General features: G+C 38.0%; 1 protein-coding gene across 8 annotated transcripts in view; it reads right to left on the reverse strand.

Moving 5' to 3' along the window:
* The window catches only part of LOC139360952 (ubiquitously transcribed tetratricopeptide repeat containing, Y-linked), a 215,591-nt gene that overhangs the window by 156,984 nt on the left and 38,012 nt on the right, over positions 1–20,595 (reverse strand). The gene's annotated exons all lie outside the window — the stretch shown is intronic.

Consider the following 20,595-nt stretch of genomic DNA (forward strand, 5'->3'; position numbering starts at 1 on the left):
GTAACCAAATAAATTCAATCCAAAAACAAAATACCCAAGGGACATCACAATCGAATTATCAAAACTCAAAACAAAGCAAAATAATACTCGAAATGAAGGGAAAAAAGAAATATCACATTCAATAGAGCCCCAATATGACTTAAAGCAAATTTCCCAAGGGCGAGATGCTATACTCAAAGAGCTGAAAATAACTGCCATTCACAAATATTGTACTCAAAAGGTATCTTTCAAACACGAAAGAATGAAAAAGTCTATCCCAGATAAACAAAACCTGAGGAAATTCATAAACACCAAAACTGTCTTAAATGCTAAAAAAAAAAAAGTCTTCAACTTGAAAGAAAAGGAGATTAATGTGTAAAAGACAATACCTCCAGGTATTAAGCTCATTGGCTTAAAAAAAAAGACAAATTCAGAATAACTGAACACTGTAATTGGGGTAAATAAACCATTTATCTCAGTATGGACACTAAAATTGAATCAAAACTATTGAAAACAATGATAGCTACAACAACAAGTGAAGAGGCAATATTAAAAGATTAAACTGTAATGTCCAAGATTCAAAATGTGGAGGGCAGGAATATTAAACTGCAGTTTTTGTAACTTGACATTTCTTTGTAATCACATAAACTGTTAAAATTACCAGACTTTTTCTAAACCTCCTGGCAATCACACAGCAAAAAGCTGTACATATACACTACAAATCAATACCACAAAATCAAAACATTTTACTATAGAAAAATCACTTAATTATAAAGGAAGATAGTAAGAGAGAAAAACACAATGATCTACAAAACAACCAGGGAACAAATAATAAAATTGCCTTAGTTAACTTTTGCCTATCAATAAAAATGCTGACTGTTAATTGAATTAAATTATCCAATTAAAAGACCAAGTAGCTGAAAAGATTTTTTAAAACACTAAACAATATGCTGTCTACAAGAAACTCACTTCGCCTATAAAGATACTCAGACTGAAACAAAAATATAAAAAGACACTCCACAAAAGTGGAAAACCAGGAGGCAAAAGTAGCTTTACTTACATCAGGTAAAACAGACTTTAAGTCAAGAGTGGGAAAGAAACCTTAAAAAGGCCATTACACAATGACAAGCGTAGCAATAAAGCAAAAGGATAAAACAATTACGAATATATATGCATCCCAAACTGGAGCACTCAGATTTATGCAACAAGTATTAACAGACCTAAAGAGAAACACCGACTGACACACAATTATGATTTTCAGCAATGGATAGATCATCCAAACAGAAAATAAAGAAACATCACAGGTAAACTGCTCTCTAAACCAACCAAACAGACCTTCTGTAACAGTATATAAGCCTTCCTTTTTTTAACATGTACTTACCCACATATTTTGCTTTTTGACTTTCTGATAATGGCCATTCTGACTTAGGAAGATGGTATTTTACTGTGGTTTTGATGTGCATTTACCTGATGATTAGTGATGGTGAACATTTTTCATGTTTCTTGGCTGCTTACATGTCTTTTTGGAAAATGCCTGTTCATACCCTTTGCCCAAATTTTTATGGGATTGTATTTTACTTGTTTCAATGTTTAAGTTCCTTGTAGTTTTTGGGTATCAGCTTTTTGTCAGATGCATCATTTGCAAATACATTTTCCCATTCTGTAGGTTGTCTGCTTACTATTTCCTTAGATGTGCAGAAGCTTTGGATTCTAGTTAAGTTCTGTTTCTCCAATTTTGGTTTTGCTGCATTTGCACTTGCTCATAAATTATTTACCTAGTACAATCTTCAGAAGAGTGTGTCCTAGGTTTTCTTCCACAATTTTTATAGATACAAGTCTTAGGTTTAGGTCTTCACTCATGTTGAGTTAATTTTGGTACATGGTGAAAGGTATGAGTACAATTTCACTTTTCTGTATGTGGCTATCCAATTTTCCTAACACTATTTATTGAAGAGGGTGTCATCTTCACAAAGCATAGTTTTGCTGACCTTGTCTAATAACAGTTGGTTTGTAGGCATGTAGTTTTATTCTCAGATTCTTTATTCTGTTTCAACAAACTAATGTGTCTATTTTTATACAAGTACCATGATATTTTGGTTACTGTAGGCTTATGGTGTAATTTGAAGTCAAGTAATGAGATACCTCCAGCTTTGTTCTTTTTGCTTAGAATTGCTTTGGCTATTCAGGCTTGTTTAATTTCACATGAATTTTAAGACTGTTTCTCATTCTGGGAAAAAATAACATGTATAATCTGATAGGGATTATGTTAAATCTGAAGCCTACTTTGGGCAGTTAGTCGTTTTAACTATATTCATTCTTCTAATGCAGGATCATGGGATGTTCTTCCACTTGTTTGGGTCATCTTCTTTCACCAGCATTTTACAGTTCTCCTTATAGAGATCTTTCACCTCGCTGGTTAAATATATTCCTGTATATATATTTTTTGTAGCTATTGTAAATGGCAATGCCTTCTTGATTTGATCCTTGGCTAGATCACTATTGATACACAGAAACGTTACTGAATTCTGTTTATTAATTGTGTATCCTGCAACTTTACTGAAAGCATTTATCAAATGTAAAGAGTTTTAATTTTTAGAATTTTCTGTATACAAAAGCACATCATCAGCAAACAAGGATAATTTCACTTCCTCTTTTCCAATTTGGATGCCTTTATTTTTTTTATCTTGTGTGACTGCTCTCGCACAGACTTCCGGAACTATTTAAAGGTGAAAGTTGGCACCTTTGGCTTGGCCAAACTCTTGGGGAAATGGTTTCAACTCCTTCTCAATAAGTAGGATGTTGGCTGTGAGTTTGTCATATTCAGCCTTTATTATGGGTTGAGGTATGTCTCCTCTTGCCTAGTTTATTAAGGATTTTTATAATGAAGCGATGCTGAATTACACTGAGGGCTTTTTCTACATATATTGAGAAAATCTTGTTTTTGTCCTCGATTCTGATTATGCGATGTATCATACTTATTGACTTGTGTATGGTGAACCATCCTTGGGTTCCCTAGGGTAAATCCCACCTGATTACCATTTATAATTGTTAGATATGAGTTCTAAATTTCTCGTCAAAGAGTCAGTATGTCAGTATGTTCAATTCTTTGCCTTCTACGTTTAAACTTAACTGCCTCATAAAGTAACCTTTGTTGATCACCTGCTCCACCCTGACTCATTCAGATTACCTGCACCACCCTAATTCCAATTTCCTGCTCCACCCTAATTCCGATTTCCTGCTCTGCTGTAACCATTTTTCCCACCAAACCACTTACTCTGTCACTCTCTTTAAAATAGCCAATAGGAATTAATTTAGCCCATGCAATCTAACCCTAGCCCATAGGGAAATGACATAGCAGCAGGGGCCATTCGTGTCAGGAATAAGAAGCCCTTCCCCTCCCTTGTTCAGGTGTGTGGGCACCACTGCTCCATCTGTGAGAGCGCACCCTTCTATAGAAGTAAATTGCCTTGCTGAGAAGAAAATTTTATATTCAAGTGCTATTTCTTTTGCAGCACCGAAACTTATGACTTTATCATTTTAGTATGTTAACAGATTTACTTTGCTAGTCTTTTGTAGAGGACTTCTCCATTTATGTGCATCAGGAATACTGGCCTGTAGTTTTCTCCTTGTGCCACTACAGAAAAACCTAAACACCAAAAATACTGTAGAAATTCAAAAACAAATGCACTTATGTTGCACAAAATAAAATCAACATGTAAAAATTACCATTTACATACAGCAATAGCAAATAACCTGAAAAAGATCAATGAACCAGTTCCATTTAAAACAGCCCCTAAAATAAAATACCTAGAAATAAATACTACTAAACTCAAAGATTTCTACAATGAAGACTAAAGGCATTGATAAAGGAAATTGAAAAAGACACACAAAAAGAAAAAAAATTTTCACGTTCACCAAAAACAATCTACAGACTCGATGTAGTGCCTGTCAAAATACCAATGACAGTCTTCACAGAAATAAAAAATAAAAATCCCAAAATTTGTACGCAACCACAAAGATCATAAAGTGTCAGATCAGTCTGATTCTGCCCAGCATTATCACCCCTCCCACTTCTGAAAGGAAAGGATTTTCTGGGGAATATGGAGTAAAGCTGACTCCCCCTGTTAAAGGTTAAGAACGCTTTGTGTAACAGCCTAGTTTTGGCATTGGTTGGCCACCAGAGGGTACCCTTGATCAGAGAATCACCAGCAGGGCGTCTGAAATAATAACAGGGGAAACACATCAGCATGGACACCCAGATCAATTTCCATATACTGATTCCAGGTTAAATATAACCCAAACTCGCCCTAAGTGGCTAGTAATCTGCATAGCTGAATATTATAAGACCCTAGTCGCCCGAGCTGGCCCAAAAGGGATCAAAAAGACTGTATCATGTAAGCCCTTGGAGGAGACTACTAAGCAAAACAGTCAAGAAAAACCGATTTTGCAGGCTCCTTTGGAGGAGCTAGAAAACCCTCCCCCGTATGCCCCTCTATACCCGTCCTTAGCGAGGCTTAGACAAGGGGAAGGGCAGTTGTCTTCTGAAGAAACAAGCTCAGAAAGTAGCAGCACATCTCCACAGCAGGAAGAAGTTGCATCCATGCCACCTAAAACTAGGAGGGAAAAACAGGATGAGGAGGCAAAGCATCTTAGGTCCAGCGGTTACCGAGCTCTGCAAATGTGGCTCAGAGAGAAGCGGACACAAGTCTACCTTGATGATCAAGGCCGGGTACAAGGTGGAGAACAAACTTACTCTTATCTCCTCTTCTCCACTACTGACCTTTTAAACAAGAAACACCGTAACCCATCATATACAGAAAAGCCACAAGCAATAACTGACACCATGAGAACAATCTTTTTGACTCATAGTCCTACCTGGCCAGACTGTCAGCAATTACTAGTCACTTTATTTAGCACAAAAGAAAGGTACAGAGCGGTGCAAGCAGCCCTCCACTGGCTAGAAAACAACGTACCGGAATGCATAAATGATTCTAGGCAGTATGCAGAAGCCCAGTTCCCTGACACCGACCCAAATTGAGACCTAAACAACCCTGATCATTTAGAATGCCTACAGAGGCATATGGAGGCACTCCTAAATGGGCCAAAGTCAGAGGGAAGAAAAGCAATGAACACAGGGAAAGTTTCAGAAGTCCTCCAAAAGCCCAACGAGAGTCCCAGCCAGTTCTGTGAGCGGCTGTGCGAAACCCACTGGCTCTACACTCCATCTGACACACAGGCAGAAAATGGTAAATACTGCCTTTGTTAGCCAGTCACAAAGTGACATCAAAAAAAAGCTCCCCAAATTAGAAGGATTGCCAAAGAGGCATGGAGGAACTCTTCAGTGTCTTATAGAAGGCTGGACACAAAGTTTAAAAAAAAAAAAAAAGTCTTGCATCTGTTGTCCTAAAGTTAAATATTTAGGTTTTATAACAAGCAAAGGACAAAGGGAGCTCGGTAGTGAGCAGAAAGAGGCCGTGTGTACACTCCCTACCCTCACCACAGGGCACCAAATCAGAGAATTCTTAGGTGCAGCAGGGTTCTGCCGCATTTGGATCCCAAATTTCTCACTTTTAGCTAAGCCTCTATATGAAGCTACAAAGTAGGGTAAGAAAGAGCCCCTCCTCTGGGAGACAGAGCAAGCAAAGGAATTTAAAAAATTCAAAAAAGCCTTAACACAGGTTCCAGCTTTCGGCATCCCAAATCAGACTAAACCTTTCTTCTTGTACGTGGATGAAAAGAAAAGAGACAGCAGTAGGAGTTTCAACACAAATGCTAGGATCATGGCATAGACCTGTGGCCTATTTATCTAAACAAGTAGACACAGTGGCATTAGGCTGGCCACCCTGCTTTAAGGCAGCAGTGGCAACTCTCTTGCTGGCCCAGGGGACTGGCAAATTAACGCTAGGACAGAAGTTAACTATTCAGGTGTCACACACTGTAATAACCCTGTGAGACCAGAGGGGGCATCACTGGCTGTCTAATCCAAGAATGGCTAACTATCAGACTGTTACATGAAAATCCTAATATGAATGTGGAAACAGTGAACACCCTAAATCCAGCTACTCTGTTGCCTATAGAAGAATCAAAAGAATTCCCATCACATTATTGTAAGGATGTAGTAGATCAAGTGTTTTCAAGCAGGGGAGACTTGAAAGATCATCCTTTTGAAAATTCAGACCTAGACTATTTTACACATGGTAGCAGCTTCATTTCAGATAGAGTTTGCAGAGCTGTGTATGCGGTAGTGATAAATGATTTTAAGTCAGGTGAGGGAACAGTGGTAGAAGCACAGTCACTGACAACTGGAACCTCTGCTCCCAAAAGGCTGAGCTTATTGCTTTAACAAGAGCCTTATTACTAGCAAAAGGGAGGATAGTTAATAAGTATACTGATTCTGAATATGCTTTTGCTACACAGCATGCTCATGGAGCCATCTAGAGAGAGGACTTCTAACAGGTGCAGGAAAAGAAATAAAAAATAAAAAGGAGATCCTGCAGCTCTTAGATGCTGTTTGGGCACCTAAAAAGGTGGCCATTATACATTGCAAAGATCATCAGACAGACAGATCCTATAGATCTAGAGAAAATAGAAAGGCAGACAGAGAGGTGAGGTGGGTGGCTATGGCAGTCCCACCACAGGAAGAAGAAACTTTAATGTTACCTCTTTTCCCAAAACCATTACCTTTAGAATACAAGTAGGCTCAATCCCCTGTGAGAACCTGATGGTAGATTTTACTTAGTTACCCCATGTAAGAGGACTAAAGTATTTATTGGTCTTTATATGCACCTATTATGGGTGGGTAGAAGCTTTCCCCAACCAAACTGAAAAGGCCCAAGAAGTAACATGGGCATTACTAGCATATATTATCCCCAGATTTAGGGTGTCTTTGACTATCGGGTCAGATAATGGCCCAGCATTTGTGGCTGAAGTTGTTTAAAACGTATCCCAATTATTAAAAACAAGATGGAAGCTGCATACTGCGTACCATCCCCAAAGTTCAGGAAAAGTCGAAAGGATGAACCGGACAATAAAGCAACTGTTAAAAAAGTTCTGTCAAGAAACCCACCTAAAGTGGGATATGGCTCTGCCCATGGTTCTCCTTCGAATCAGATGCACCCCAAACAAGCAAACTGGATACTCACCCTATGAAATTCTGTTTGGAGGGCATCCCCCTCTTTTTTCCAAATTAAAGGAGATCTCAAAGAAGTACGGAAACTAACAACGAGAAGACAAATGCAAGCTTTAGGTACGGCTATGAGAGAAGTGCAAAGCTTGGTGCAAGAAAGACTGCCAGTAGGCCTAACTAGCCTAGTTCACCCGTACCAACCCAGGGTCTCTGTCTGAGTCAAAAAGTGGAACCTGTCCATGTTAGGGCACATATGGGATGGGCCTTTTATAGTAATCGTGTTTACTCACACTGCTGTTAAGATTGCTGAAGTTGTTCCCTGGAACTGTCATAGCCAGTTAAAGCCAGTTACTGCCCAGGACACGTGGACCAGCCAGCCAGACCCTGATGAACCCACCAAACTAACCCTAAGATGAGGTGCCAACAGAGACCAAACCCAGACCAGTCAACCTCAGACCCAACTGTTAATGAAAAATCGCTGAGCCCTGCTATAGTCACACAACCAGAAGCTGACTATTCTACGCACTGCCGAAGCTTGAGGAGTGTTCAGTAAATAAGTAAAGTAGATATGGGCTGATATTTTAATACTTATTGCTATTCTAGTAATATTTGCTGTACTATTGTTATACTGCCATTGTTGCCAACCCTTGCTTTCAGAAAGCAACATAGCCTGCCTGTGCCTAGTCTGAAGATGTTACTCTCTGTTTTACTTATATTAACTATTATGTCAAACTTACAAAGCGATGAAAATACAAATGAGTTTTCCATGTGCACCCACACTACTTGGGTAAGGAACACACAGGTGAAAACCTTTATATATCAAACCCATTATAAGCAAATAGGAACTTCCCTAGGAATTTATGTATATAACCAAATTACTTATTCAATGTGTGATGTTGGTGATAATCAGCCCTATGTCTGCGGTGACCCCGAATTTCTACCTCGAAGTTGGTATGACATTCGTGAAAGGTCTGAAAAAGGAACTCTTTACAATTCAACCTGGATACCCTCCATCAATAAACGCAGTGTGTATCTGTATTTAGATGCCTGCTAAATAATAAGAACACTCCTTAAAACTAAAGTAATAATGGCGGCCCCAATCTGTTATGGCAACCCTTGCCCTAGAGTCATGTCAGTGTGTGCCTCTCGTGGTTGCCACATTCCTGACTCCAAAAGAAAGGTGACTGCAACCACTTGTATCCTGTACTGGATTCGTGATACCCCGCAGTCTCAAGACATACGTTTCTCCAGAAACCTCTCCATAGATTGGTATAACTATGATAATTGTGTAACAGGAAATTCCTGTAGCCTCACTGAATTTGTTATTTCAAATCAGATTCACCTAATTGGGCAACAGGCACTGAAGTTCCAGTTGGATACAGTGATGAAGCCACAGAAAAGGAGGCGGATCCTAAGCTAGAGAGATTAGGCATTAAATACTCCAGGGTGCAGGCCTACCAACAGCACTGTATAGTTTTTATATTATCAAAAAGCCTCAAGCTCACAAACCTCAGCAACGATTTAAAAATTTCAAGTCATTCAGTGAAGATATTAACCAAGTAGTTCCTGAGCCATCTTTAACCACTAAAAATCTGTTTGTGCAGTTAGTTAAGAACATAGCAGGAAAAATAGGAGTTACTTCATAGTACGTATGCAAAAGAACTGACATGGAGGATAGATGGCCTTGGGAGTAAAAGAATTGCTTCCCCAGCACAACTACACTTTAATTCTCTCTGGCACAAATGCTCCAGAATTAATCCCTACTGGCTCTAGTACTTGGCTCTTAAAGGCTTCTATTATAGAAAGATACTGCCTACCTCACTGGGGGACTACCTAGCCACACCCAGCAGGCAAATTAGCCTGTTTAGGGCAACAATACTACAACGAAACTATATGAAAAACTATGGTAGAGAGAAAATAAAACGGGTAAAAATAACTGAAGGCCACTTGTTTTAAAGCATTTTCTAGGTTCTCTTCTTGAAATCACTCTTGGGATCAACCAAAAGCACAAAACATGGTAAGCATCAACATGGTAAGCACCTGCACGCCTCTACTTGATCTGTGATCAGTGAGCCTACCGGTGGTTGCCAGAAAAATGGACAGGGGCTTGTGCATTAGGTGTTATTAAACCATTGTTCTTCCTGTTACTCTTGAAGCAAGTAGAAGCTTTAGGGTATTCCTATTTATGATGAGCCTAGAAGTAAAAACAAAGGAGCAGCAGACTTAAAGAAAGATATAGAAATAGGGGACTTGAAAGACACAGATTGCAGAGAGAATAATAAATAATTATGGCCCGGCCATCTGGGTGCAAGATGGATTATAGGGATACTGTACTCCCATCTATATGATTAATCGCATCATTAGGTTACATGCATTATTAGAAATTATAACTAATGAAACATCTAAATCTTTAGATTTATTGGCTGTACAATCTACACAGAATGAGAAATGTAATTTATCAAAACAGACTGGCATTAGATTATCTGCATCTGCAGTAAATTTAACTAGACTAACTGTTGTTTAGAAATTGATGACAACATCTTTGAAACCAATGAGAACAAAGATACAACATACCAGAATCTCTGGGACACATTTAAAGCAGTGTGTAGAGGGAAATTTATAGCACTAAATGCCCACAAGAGAAAGCAGGAAAGATCTAAAATTGACACTCTAACATCACAATTAAAAGAACTAGAGAAGCAAGAGCAAACACATTCAAAAGCTAGCAGAAGGCAAGAAATAACTAAGATCAAAGCAGAACTGAAGGAGATAGAGACACAAAAAACTCTCCAAAAAATCAGTGAATCCAGGAGTTGGTTTTTTGAAAAGATCAACAAAATTGACAGACCGCTAGCAAGACTAATAAAGAAGAAAAGAGAGAAGAATCAAATAGACGCAATAAAAAATGATAAAGGGGATATCATCACTGACCCCACAGAAATACAAACTACCATCAGAGAATACTATAAACACCTCTACGCAAATAAACTAGAAAATCTAGAAGAAATGGATAATTTCCTGGACACTTACACTCTTCCAAGACTAAACCAGGAAGAAGTTGAATCCCTGAATAGACCAATAGCAGGCTCTGAAATTGAGGCAATAATTAATAGCCTACCAACCAAAAAAAGTCCAGGACCAGATGGATTCACAGCTGAATTCTACCAGAGGTACAAGGAGGAGCTGGTACCATTCCTTCTGAAACTATTTCAATCAATAGAAAAAGAGGGAATCCTCCCTAACTCATTTTATGAGGCCAACATCATCCTGATACCAAAGCCTGGCAGAGACACAACAAAACAAGAGAATTTTAGACCAATATCCCTGATGAACATCGATGCAAAAATCCTCAATAAAATATTGGCAAACCGGATTCAGCAGCACATCAAAAAGCTTATCCACCATGATCAAGTGGGCTTCATCCCTGGGATGCAAGGCTGGTTCAACATTCGCAAATCAATAAACATAATCCAGCATATAAACAGAACCAAAGACAAGAACCACATGATTATCTCAATAGATGCAGAAAAGGCTTTTGACAAAATTCAACAGCCCTTCATGCTAAAAACGCTCAATAAATTCGGTATTGATGGAACGTACCTCAAAATAATAAGAGCTATTTATGACAAACCCACAGCCAATATCATACTGAATGGGCAAAAACTGGAAAAATTCCCTTTGAAAACTGGCACAAGACAGGGATGCCCTCTCTCACCATTCCTATTCAACATAGTGTTGGAAGTTCTGGCTAGGGCAATCAGGCAAGAGAAAGAAATCAAGGGTATTCAGTTAGGAAAAGAAGAAGTTAAATTGTCCCTGTTTGCAGATGACATGATTGTGTATTTAGAAAACCCCATTGTCTCAGCCCAAAATCTCCGTAAGCTGATAAGCAACTTCAGCAAAGTCTCAGGATACAAAATTAATGTGCAAAAATCACAAGCATTCGTATACACCAGTAACAGACAAACAGAGAGCCAAATCATGAATGAACTTCCATTCACAATTGCTTCAAAGAGAATAAAATACCTAGGAATCCAACTTACAAGGGATGTAAAGGACCTCTTCAAGGAGAACTACAAACCAGTGCTCAGTGAAATAAAAGAGGACACAAACAAATGGAAGAACATACCATGCTCATGGATAGGAAGAATCAATATCGTGAAAATGGCCATACTGCCCAAGGTAATTTATAGATTCAATGCCATCCCCATCAAGCTACCAATGAGTTTCTTCACAGAATTGGAAAAAACTGCTTTAAAGTTCATATGGAACCAAAAAAGACCCCGCATTGCCAAGACAATCCTAAGTCAAAAGAAAGCTGTAGGCATCACACTACCTGACTTCAAACTATACTACAAGGCTACAGTAACCAAAACAGCATGGTACTGGTACCAAAACAGAGATATAGACCAATGGAACAGAGCAGAGTCCTCAGAAATAATACCACCCATCTACAGCCATCTGATCTTTGACAAACCTGAGAGAAACAAGAAATGGGGAAAGGATTCCCTATTTAATAAATGGTGCTGGGAAAATTGGCTAGCCATAAGTAGAAAGCTGAAACTGGATCCTTTCCTTACTCCTTATACGAAAATTAATTCAAGATGGATTAGAGACTTAAATATTAGACCTAATACCATAAAAATCCTAGAAGAAAACCTAGGTAGTACCATTCAGGACATAGGCATGGGCAAGGACTTCATGTCTAAAACACCAAAAGCAACGGCAGCAAAAGCCAAAATTGACAAATGGGATCTAATTAAACTAAAGAGCTTCTGCACAGCAAAAGAAACTACCATCAGAGTGAACAGGCAACCTACAGAATGGGAGAACATTTTTGCAATCTACTCATCTGACAAAGGGCTAATATCCAGAACCTACAAAGAACTCAAACAAATTTACAAGAAAAAAACAAACAACCCCATCAAAAAGTGGGCAAAGGATATGAACAGACATTTCTCAAAAGAAGACATTCATACAGCCAACAGACACATGAAAAAATGCTCCTCATCACTGGCCATCAGAGAAATGCAAATCAAAACCACAATGAGATACCATCTCACACCAGTTAGAATGGCGATCATTCAAAAGTCAGGAAACAACAGGTGCTGGAGAGGATGTGGAGAAATAGGAACACTTTTACACTGTTGGTGGGATTGTAAACTAGTTCAACCATTATGGAAAACAGTATGGCGATTCCTCAAGGATCTAGAACTAGATGTACCATATGACCCAGCCATCCCATTGCTGGGTACATACCCAAAGGATTATAAATCATGCTGCTATAAAGACACATGCACACGTATGTTTATGGCGGCACCATTCACAATAGCAAAGACTTGGAATCAACCCAAATGTCCATCAGTGACAGATTGGATTAAGAAAATGTGGCACATATACACCATAGAATACTATGCAGCTATAAAAAAGGATGAGTTCATGTCCTTTGTAGGGACATGGATGCAGCTGGAAACCATCATTCTTAGCAAACTATCACAAGAACAGAAAACCAAACATGGCATGTTCTCACTCATAGGTGGGAACTGAACAATGAGATCACTTGGACTCGGGAAGGGGAACATCACACACCGGGGCCTATCATGGGGACGGGGGGGAGGGGAGGGATTGCATTGGGAGTTATACCTGATGTTAATGACGAGATGATGGGTGCTGACGAGTTGATGGGTGCAGCACAGCAACATGGCACAAGTATACATATGTAACAAACCTGCACGTTATGCACATGTACCCTAGAACTTAAAGTATAATAATAATTAAAAAAAAAAAAAAAGAAATTGATGACAACAGGTAGGCAGTTACGGAAATCACTGCATCAAAGTGAGAAAGTTAGCTCATGTTCCAATCCAAACTTGGAAAGGTTGGACCTCAGACAATCTTTTTAGTGGATGGTTTTCATCTTTTGGAGGATTCAAGACTCTCACAGGAAGTGTAGTACTTCTATTAGGCAGCTGTCCAATACTCCCTTGTTTACTGCGTCTCCTGTTTAGGAACATACAGTTCACTACAGAAGTAGTAGTGGCTAGACACACCACCTCCCAAATAATGGCACTAAATAAGTATCAGCCATTACCCACAGAAGAAAGCTCATCTCATAAGAAGGTGGAGAATTATGAAACTAACGTAGGTTGTTTCTAGTTTCCTTTCCCATGTCTCACCCTCTTTACCTTCCATATGGATTGTAAAACACAAATGTATAGGTATGCGATAGAAGAGTTAGGCCTTAAACATCACTTATAAAAATAACTTGTTGAGGTATAATCTGAATTCTACTTAGGCACAGGCAAATGGCGCCACAGAAAATAGTTAAGTTCAGCTCCTGGCTGGCTTACTCGTGCTTCTCTCTAGAGATGAGGCCAAAATTCATGCCCCCTAGGTGGATGGCTGGTTAGTCAGTGACGGGGAAGATTCCCTGAAAGATGGAAACAATCTAAGAAGACAGGCACAGCCACAGGGAGGACAGCAAAGGTTGAGAAAAATTTAAGCCAGGGAGCCAATCTGCTCCCACACAGAAGGTAAGTGACGCTAAAAGCAGATACACTGGCAAAGCAACTCCCCATGCAAACAGATGAATTGCCTTTTGACAGGCCTTTGACTCTGTCCTACTATCCTAGCATCATGTGCATCATCAGGAAAAAGGTAAAAGCTTTCTAATAATAGTTTATTTTAAAAGAAAGCTTTTAAAGGGGAGAATGTGAAAGGAAAATAAAATAAAATAAATAATAAAGCCAAAAATAATAAACATAACATAGGAAATAGTTAACATTAAGTACAGGTTACTTAGAAGTTATACATAGGCTAACAAATTTAAGTAGTCCCTCCCAGCATTGCTAACAAGTTGCAGCTGCAAGCTTACTTATCTCAACCTTCCAAGCTTATCGCCTGCCTCCAGACCCCTGCATGTTTCTGTAATTCCTGTTTTCCATTACCCCAGCTCTGTCCAGCTTCGAGGTTGACTGGTCAAGATAACTAAATTGTAAGCTTTCTCAGAACTACCACAGGGTTAATTAATTTATGTCTTTGTCTGAAACCGGTACCCTGCCTCGTTTTCCAGCCTCAAATGACATGTAATGCAAGCCTGCATTCTTTGTCAGGGTCAGTAGCCATTTTGTGTGTGAGTCTGCTATTGGCTCAGGTGCCCAAATTAAATAAAGTTGTCTTTGGTCTCCAAAGGTCTCTTTGTCTTCCTTGGCTGGAGTTTTACTACGACATATGATCACTGGGTCAACACAGATATTAATATGAAAGTCAAATTTTTTGAAACAGAAAAAAAAGAAATACAATAAACCAAAAGCAGTGAGAAGTGAGACACAACAAAAGCAGTGTTAAAAGTAAAGTTTACAGCACTAAATGTCCATCTTTAAAACGTATAAATACTACAAATTATTAATCTAATGATGCAACTCAAGAAACCAGAAAAGCAAGAGCACACTCAAACCCAAAACTAGCAGAAGGAAAAAGACCACAGGAGCATTAAATGGAATATAGACTAGAAAAACTAATTACATTAAATGGAATATAGACTAGAAAAATGCATGACTAGATTGTGTTTGTAGGTGTGTATTAGCTCTTAAACTAATTTTCTTGGCCAGGCGTGGTGGCTCACACCTATAATCTCAGCACTTTGGGAGGCCAAGGTGGGTGGACCACTTGAGGTCAGGAGTTTGAGACCAGCCTGGCCAAGAAAGAATCAACAAAACAAAAAGTGGCTTCTTCTAAAGGGTAAAGAAGAGTGACAAACCAGTAGTTAAACTACCAAAAAAGTAAGGGAGAGACCAGAATAAATAAAACAAGAAATGAAAAAGGGAACACTATAATTGGTATCACAGAAATACAAAACATCATCAGAGACTATTATAAACAACTAGATACTCATAAACTTGAAAAGCTAGAGAAAGGATAAATTCCTGTGAACGTACAACCTACCAAGATAGAATCAGGAAGAGGCATCATCAAAGACTATTATGAACAACTATATATTCAAAAACTTGAAAACCTAGAGAAAGGATAAATTCCTGTGAACATACAAACTGCCAAGACAGAATCAGGAACAGGCAGAAAACCTGAAGAGACAAATAAAAGTAGTGAAATCAGTCAGTAATTACAACGTCTCCCAACAAAGAAAAACGCAGGACCAAATGGATTCATAGCCAATGTCTGGGAAGTATGAGGTTGTGGAAGGGAGATGGATGATGAGAAATCAGTTAATAGGTGAAACGTACATTATTTGGGTGATGGATAACATGTTAAATGCCCTAACTTGATCACTGTGCAATCTATGCACGCAACAAAATTGCACATGAACCCCATAAATTTGTACAAATAATTTAAAAAAGCATTAGTACTAATCCTTCACAAACTCTTTCCAAAAATTAGTCCATTTTCACTAACGGACGGAACAACTAGGCAAAAAAAAAGTATGAAGAATACATTAAGACAACATTTTGAACCAACTATACCTAACAAAAATCTATGACACTTCACTACCATTAGCAGGATATACATTCTTCTCAAGCACAAAAAAACAGCTCTTGGACCAGGAGTGGTGGCTCACACCTGTAATCTCAGCACTTTGGGAGGCCAAGGCATGCAGTTCACAAGGTCAGGAGATCAAGACCATCTTGGCCAACACAGTGCAATCCCGCTCTACTAAAATAAAAAGAATTAGCTGGATATGGTGGTGCACACCTGTAGTCGCAGCTACTTGGGAGGCTGAGGTAGGAGAATCCCTTGAACCTAGGAGGCAGAGACTGCAGTGAGCCGAGATCTGCCTCTGCTCTCCAGCCTGGCAACAGAGCAAAAGTCTGCCTCAAAAAAAAAAAAAAAAAAAAAAGGAAAAAACCCCAGCTTTTGAACAGTCCCTATGATAAGCCATAAAACAAGACTTAACAGTTTTAAAAAGTTTTTAAAATAATATATTCATACAAAGTATCTCTTGTGACGACAGAATATATTGAGTAATAAAACAGAAAATTCATAAATTGTGGAAATTAAACACATGTTTGTAAATTTGTGTGTCTAAATTTCCAATGAGTCAAACAAATCAGTAAATACTTCATAAGAACTAAAAATACATCTTCACAAAACTGATAGAAAGCAGCTACAAGAATGCTCAGAAGGCAAATTACAGGTATAAATTCCATTGCTAAGAATTAAATCCTACAAGTAAGCTGCTCTTCAAAAAAAAAAAAAAAAAAAAAACTAAACCCAAAGCATGTTTAAAAAAAAAATAGATATGAGTAAAAATTTAATAAAATATTATCATCTGCAAACACAGATAGTTTGACTTCCTCTCTTCCTATCTGGATGCTCTTTATGTCTTTCTCTCCCCGACTGGTCTGGATAGAACTTCCAGTACCATGTTGATCAGTGGTGGTGACAGGCAGGGCATCCTTGTTCCGGTTTTTTCCAAGGGAAATGGTTTCAGCTTTTGCCCATTCGATGTGATGTTGGCTATGAGTTTATCACAATGGCTGTTATGATTTTGAGGTAGGTTCTGTCAATGCCTCCTTTGTTAAGGGTTTTTAACATGAGGGAATTTTCAATTTTATAAAAACTCATTTCTGTAATCCATTGGAAATGAATTGTATAAATATACACCATGGTATATACTATGCAGCCATAAAAAGGAATGAGATGATGTCCTCTGCAGAAACATGGATGGAGCAGGAGGCCATTATTCTGTTGCTGCACTAAGTGAACTAGTGCAGCAGCAGAAAACCAAATACATATTACTAACAAGGCACCTGAGCGTCCTTGAGGGTAGACGGTGGGAGGATCAAAAATTACCTATTAGGTACTATGCATATTACTTGGGTGACAATATAATCTCTACACCAAACCCCTATGACACTCAGCTTACCTATATAACAAACCTGCACATGTACCCTGAGCCTGACAGTTAAAAAATAAAATAAAATACCTAGAAATTAGTGTAAATTTGTTATTTCAACTGTAACAAAATTATAATACTTATACACTGACAATTAAAAAACATTTTGATATAAATGTTAAAAGTTCCAAATAAGTAACAAGAGGGCTGGATATAGTGGCTCACTCCTATAATCTACTTTGGAAGGTCAAGGAGGGTGGATTGCTTGAGCCCAGAAGCTCAACAACAGCCTGGGTTAAGTGTGAGATAAATAAAAATAAATAAACAAATAAATAAATAAATAAAGATGTCCTCTGTTGATATCATTTCACTATAAGTGTTCATGGAATGTACCATGTAATACTGTTAAGATGATCCTACTCTTAAATTTGAACTACATATCATAATTCCTGGTGGCTTTTGGCACAAACAAAAAACTGATCCTGTGGAAAATACAAGGTACCTAGAGGAGCCAAAATAACTTTGCAAAAAAGGAACCAAGCTGAAAAAAATCATACTAACCAATCTGAAAACTTACTACAAGGAACACTAATTAAGACATAGTAGCACTGCGATAATGACAGGTATGTATCTAAAATAGAACTTAACAGTCCAGAAAAAAGAAAAACTAAAAAAAATTATTTTTTTAACTATTACACTTTAAGTTCTGGGATACATGTGCAGAATGTGCAGGTCTATTACACAGATACACATGTGCCACGGAGGATCGCTGCACCTATCAACCCATCTTCTACATTAGGTATTTCTCGTGCTGCTACCCTTCCCCTACCCAACCCCTGTCAGTTCCCTAACAGACCCCAGCATGTGACGTTCCCCTCCCTGTGTCCATGCGTTCTCATGGTTCAACTACCACTTATGAGTGAGAACATACGGAGTTTGGTTTTCTCTTCTTGTGTTAGCTTGCCGACAATGATGAAAACCTTTAAAATTTATGGTAAGTCTGAGGAACTGTCATAGCCAAAAGGAGCCTAAAAGAAAGACATGAGAAGTAATAATGTTATATTCAGGATGGGATCCAAAAAAAAAAAAATTAGGTAAAAACTCTGGAAATCTGAATAAAGAATGAATTTTACTTAATGCTACCACATCAAGATTGCATAATAAACTTTAATAACACATGTACCAGATTAACATAAGATGTTATCAACAGGGGATTATGTATAGGCACACTGTGGTATCTTTGAAATAATCTTGCAAAGCTAGAATTGTCAATAAAAAATAAAGTTTACTTTGAAAAAACGAAGACAATGAGTAAAAGTGATGAAAAACAACCAATATATCTTAAAAAGCTTGGTTAAATTCTGTGCAGAAAAAGTACAAGATCAGAAAACGGTGGTAACAGATGGTCCTCTGTTCATATACCCCATAGTAGCGATAACTTGGCAATGATTCACAAGCGAAAGTGGCTTTGTGGGAGCTTTGAACTCCAGGTAGAAGACAGCAAAACTCTGACACTAAGAATTGTTTGGCAAAAGCAGGCCTGTGCCCAGGTGGCAGTTTTGCCAACAAGGTCCCCAGCTATAGGCCTATCACCCTGCAGCCTCAATCATAATAACACTGAATAGCAACGATCCAGGCACTATACCCAGGGACATAGATGCCACACCATGCCTTGGGTAATGGACTGTGAACCCCAGTACCACAAAGACTCTGAAACTGCTCTGTAACTTGGCTACAGACCTTACTAGCCAGGATAGGGTTTTGCCTAATCAGTGGTTTCCTAGTTAGGCAAAACTCTGTCCAGTATGTGCCCTTGAGATAGGCCTACTACTCTGTCAAATTGCACATTTTAAAGCAGCACTGTAATGCAGCTCCACCTACCAGCTATACTGACCAACATCCTAAAAGCCATCCTGTCTAAAAACCCTTAGAAACACCTGCCTCAGACCCTAGTAATAGGTGTCCCAACCACAGACTCTACTATATATCCAGCAGCAGCTGTCTGACCTGACTCCTATCCCAGTCAGTGATTCCAGAGGCTATCCCAACAGCCCAAGGTCCAGAGAGGAGGTCTGTCAAGACTGGAAGAGGTATTTGCTCTTTGAATACACATACAGCCAAAATGACACCAGCAAAACCAATTAATAAAGCTCCAGTGACCAAGTACAAAGAAGTAAACTACACGGAAAAGAATTTGAAATAATCACCTTAAAGAAGCTGAATGAGATGAAACATAAGACAGATAAGTAAAAGAAATCGAGAAAACAATGAATGAATAAAATGAGAGCTTTAATAAAGAAATAGAAACCATAAAAAAAAAAAAAAAAACCCTAGACCTGAATGAAGAACACAATAACAAAATAGAACATTAACAGCCTCAATAGCTGACACAAATATGAACAAGAATCAGCAGGCTGGTATACAACAAGGTCATCTGAAATTAGCTGGTAGTTGTTTCAAGCTGGTGTCTGGAAACAAAAATGAAATTAGCCAGTTAGATGGAAAAAAAAAAAAAAAAGTAAAAGTAAAGAGTGCATATGGGACCTACAGGATACCATCAGAAAAACAAACATACATTTTTTTACACAGAAATATATACAATTTCCCAAGGAGGAAGAAAAAGGCTGAAATTAAGAAAAATCAAGAAAATAGCAGAACAGGACGTTCCCTGCTCATATCAAAATTAATTCAAATAATCAAATACCAAAATGTAAAAGCTATAATTATAAAACTCTAAAAGAAAACACTGATAAACATGTATGACGCTGGATTTATTTAACAGATATATTTAAACTAGTTAGTCAGCAGTAAATGTAGAAGCAACAAAAGAAAACATTGTATTTGTACATTTTGACGTTTTCACTAAACATACAGTCAAAATATTTTTTTCCCATCATTTGTTGCATAGACACTTGCTTGTTTCTGCTTTGTGGCTTTTACGTATAATGCTGCAGTGAACATCTGTAGCCTTGCTTTGTTTGAACATTTAGTTTTATTTTCTTTTATTATATACCTAGGAGTGGAATTGTTTGACAAGATAGTAACTTTGTGAAGAGCTGCTAGGTTGTTTTCTAGAGTAGTCACATCATTTTACATTCCTACCTCAACATTTAAAGATCTGTTTCTCTACATCCTAGCCAACACTTGCTGTCTTTAGAAAATTTTTATCATCCTAGAAAATATGAAGTGGTCTGTAGTTTCGATTCTCATTGTCCTTATGACTAATGTTTGAACATCTTTTCGTTTATTGGCCTTTGGATATGCTTATTTCAGACAAATGTCTATTCTGATTACTTTTCTTCTGTTATCTGAGTTGCAAGAGTTTTAAAATATATGTATTAGTTATTTAATCCTTACATGATTTGCAGATGTTTTCTTATCTTTTGAGTTGTCTTTTCGGTTTTGATAAAATTCTTTGAAGCATCAAAGACTTAAGTTTTGATGGATTCCATCAAAATTTGTCCAGAATAGGCAAATATATAGAAACAGAAGGGAGAGAGACAGAACAGTATGGTGTTTTATTTTAATACCATGAAAATATTTCAAAATTAATTGTTGTGATGGTTGGACAACTCTATGAATACATTAACAACTACTGAATTGTACACTTTCAATGAGTGAATTCTAAGCTATATGCATT

Source organism: Macaca nemestrina, chromosome Y (genome assembly GCF_043159975.1).
Source record: "Macaca nemestrina isolate mMacNem1 chromosome Y, mMacNem.hap1, whole genome shotgun sequence".
Taxonomy (NCBI): Eukaryota; Metazoa; Chordata; class Mammalia; order Primates; family Cercopithecidae; genus Macaca; species Macaca nemestrina.